The 3625-nt window shown below is 36.4% G+C and overlaps 1 pseudogene; it reads left to right on the plus strand.

Moving 5' to 3' along the window:
- Positions 1-1783: 1783 nt before the first annotated feature.
- On the plus strand, positions 1784-2068 carry LOC125998754 (ras-like GTP-binding protein Rho1; annotated as a pseudogene).
- Positions 2069-3625: the final 1557 nt, after the last annotated feature.

Genomic DNA, 3625 nt, shown 5'->3' on the forward strand with positions numbered 1-3625 from the left:
AAAAAATTAAACCTCAAAATAGAAAATAAAAAAACTAAGGTATAAAAATATGTGCTTACTTTTATTACATCAAATTCCTAATTTTAGAAACAGAACAAATCACCTTCTAGCTTGACTAAGAAGAAAACATATATAAATACCCCAAATAGTAAATGACAAAATATTAAAATGTGAAGAAACAGAAAAGTGAAGATTACAAAAGCGCTATTCAAATACACTTAAAATTTATATAAGACATTTAAGTACCAGATAAATAATATATATTCAAACTGTATTATTATAAACCTTAAACTAGCCAATTTTCATCAAAGATAGAATACTCTCTGAGAAGCAACTCATTTTGGTAATTTTAATGCAGATTTCTAGCAAATAACCAAAGACCAGACCATACAATTGCTCTATAAATTATCCAAGGACACTAAAATGAAAAGAAAGCATCAGGACCAGAGAGATAGCAGAGTGGTAGTGTGTGTGTCTTTCACAAGGCTGGCCTAAGATTGATGGTGTTTTGATTGACAACGTCCCACATAGTCCCCGGAGCATGTCAGGAGCGATTTCTGACCACAGAATCAGGAGTAATCCCTGAGGGTCGCCATGTGTGACCCAAAAACAAACAAAAAAAAAAGAAATAAAGAAAAAGAAAATAAAATAATAAAGAAAGTATACCCTAACATGTCAGATCTGGATCCTGTACATTTCCCCAGTTTATTCAATAGCTGGAGGACAGAGCCCACAGCACTGTCTAGGTATGCACAAGTGAAGGACCCCAATATTCTCATCACATAGCCATTTTAGAACTCCTTACTCTGAATGTTGGCTGCTCCCATCTATTCATCAACCCCCACATTGTTATATAACAGCTGGAAACACAGGAACACTTTGGATTCAGCCTACCTCAATTATTGCCCCCTATTAAATTGTGGACTCACCGCTTGTCACTTCTGTGCACTTCTAAGTTCTACTCCTTCCCACCCAATATCCTCCTCACCACATACCTGTGCTCTGGGATGCTGAGTAGGCAGCAGCAACAGCCTGGATCTGTACCTTAGCTAGTAGGTCAGTTAGAAGCCCACAGATCTCCTTCCACACCATCGACCAGATCCTACAAATGAGGGCATTCCTACTCACGGCTACTCCAACCAAGATTAGGGGCAAAGAAGCTGCAACAGTGTATTCAAATTCTGAACCCTTCATTGTTATCACTCACAAAACAAAGAACAAAGAATGTCCCAGTTTATTAGCTACTAAGATACAATAAGACACAAGTCTAACAGTATCCTCAGCCCATAAAAAACCTTGACACCATTTAAATAAAAACTCAGAAAAAGTCTTCTAGATGATAGTGTAAATGACGGAATCTCTTAAAGAGAAATTCAATAAATTCTAAGAAAAATGATGCATAATGCTAAAGAATGCATTGAATGAATTTGAAAGCTATAAAGAATACACTAGTAAGGCAAAGAAAAAGAATTTGGAATGCTGAACACGGTATCAGCAGTTTTGAAAACAAAACACACAAACTAGCATAAAAAAGAAGCAATATATAGTCTGCTGCCAGTGTCCTTGGTCAGTTCTCTCATCCAGTCCACTGCCAGTCACCCAGCCATTCACCCTGTAGTCTCACAGATGCAACTAGGATCAAGCAACTCTGAGGAGACTTGTGACTCATCAGAGAGGTTAGGCTTAAAATAATCACTTGGGTGCCTTTCATCTGAAAGTTAAGGGATTTTTCACAAGATATGGCACACAGGTCATGGGTCTTGCAGCAACCTTATTGTAAGCAATGACTGTCATCTGGAAGACATTGGTGATTGGTGGTGATGGAGCCTGTTAAGACTTGCTTGCTCCTTGTCTTTAGCAAGACCAGTTCCCTCACATGCAAGTACACATAGTGTTTGAAAACTATGAGGCAGATATTTAAGGGGATGGAAAGGATCCTTATAAAACTCTCTATAAAAATGGACTCCAGAAGTTATGTTATTCTGTTTCAACATACCCATAGTCCCAGTTAGGAACAAGAAGAATCTTTGTAATGATAAGCATACAAGGTAGGAGTTGGCCAAGATGAAGCAGAAGCTTGTCAAAACAAAAGAGGGCAGACATATGGCAAACATTATCAGAACTTTTGGGAACAGGGAGGCCAAACTTGGTGTGAGAATTTCTCTGAACAAGGCCAGCAGAGTTGCTGTGCAAGCCAAACTTGGGAAGAAATCTGGGCACCTTGCCTTGCTAAACCCTGCTATGAGCACTGTCTTCATAGCTTTCATAATTTGAAGTGCTTTTTATTAATATAAATGTATAATTTCTGGCCAGTAAAGTTTGTCTATAATTTGCTAAAGATTACAAATCAAATGTTATCTTGGCAGTATTTATCAGCCAACTAGATTATTGATAAAATCCAACCTGACTGATCCACAAGAGTCATTGCTCTAAGAGTCCTACTCCGCACTCCCACCTGACACAACAGGTGGTACTCCAAAAAATTTAACTTGTTGCTTTGTTCTAGAAAGGTAAACGGTAGCTTTTGTGAATTAGGCTGAAAATATACTATAACTTTTATGTCCCACCTGTCATCTTTTAACTGCAAGGTATATTGTGGCAGGACACAACTTTAGAGCTTAACCCCTAAACACACTACTCTGGCACAGCTCTGGGTTAGGCATGATGTTTATGGGGATATGGGTGGGGGGAATGTGTTCATCCAGAAAGATCCAAGTCCATGAAGCTACTGCAAAGTTAAATTTCATTGGTTTTATGTGTTACCTTATAGTTGTAGTGTAAATAGTGCCACTTAGTGCATATAAATAAATAAATATCTACTCCAGCAAAAACTAAATGTCTATTTCAGTCTATATTTTTCTTAAAATATTATTTTTTCCTAAAATATTATTTTTCCTAAGACTAATATTGGTCAATTCCAGAAAGTGTATTATTTTCAAGAAAGTGTACTTTGAATTCAAGTCAGGTATAAAATTTAAAAAAATAGAAAAGCAATTTTAAAAGTAAGATAAGATCCCCACACTTGAATTCTACTATAGCATGAGTCCTAGTTCCACAACTCCTCAACTTTGCATGTTGTCACACATTTCCAGTAGGATAACATCAAACTGATGGGGAAGAAGCATAGAAGTCCACTAAGTTCAATAGCCAAAAACAGGAACACAGAGGGCTCAAACAGCACCAACCAGTTCAGAAAATTCTCAATGGATGACACCTGTATAAGTATATTTAATGAGATCATATAAACAATAAAACAGATAAGTAGCAAAGCCAGCAGAAGAAATAATGAATGTTGAAATGACAAAAACAACAAGCAGAAATGAAGAGTGTGGTAACTGATTTTAAAAATTCAATAGAAGCTCTGAAGAGTAGATACACTAATGCTTCGCCCCTTACCAATATTTAAAGATATCATAGGAATTTCCTAGACTTGAGGATTATGTGCACCAAGATAGGAGATTTAAAGCACTCCAGCAAAAATACACCTAACTAGTAAAACTCCAATTCAAATTGCATTTAAAATAAAAATTCCAAATATCAATAAAGAATACTAAAAGCAAAGGTCAATGAAGCAATTTACATATAAAGGAGATACCATAGATACAACAGATCTAAAAAAAGAGAC

Source organism: Suncus etruscus, chromosome X (assembly GCF_024139225.1).
Source record: "Suncus etruscus isolate mSunEtr1 chromosome X, mSunEtr1.pri.cur, whole genome shotgun sequence".
In the NCBI taxonomy this organism is placed as follows: Eukaryota; Metazoa; Chordata; class Mammalia; order Eulipotyphla; family Soricidae; genus Suncus; species Suncus etruscus.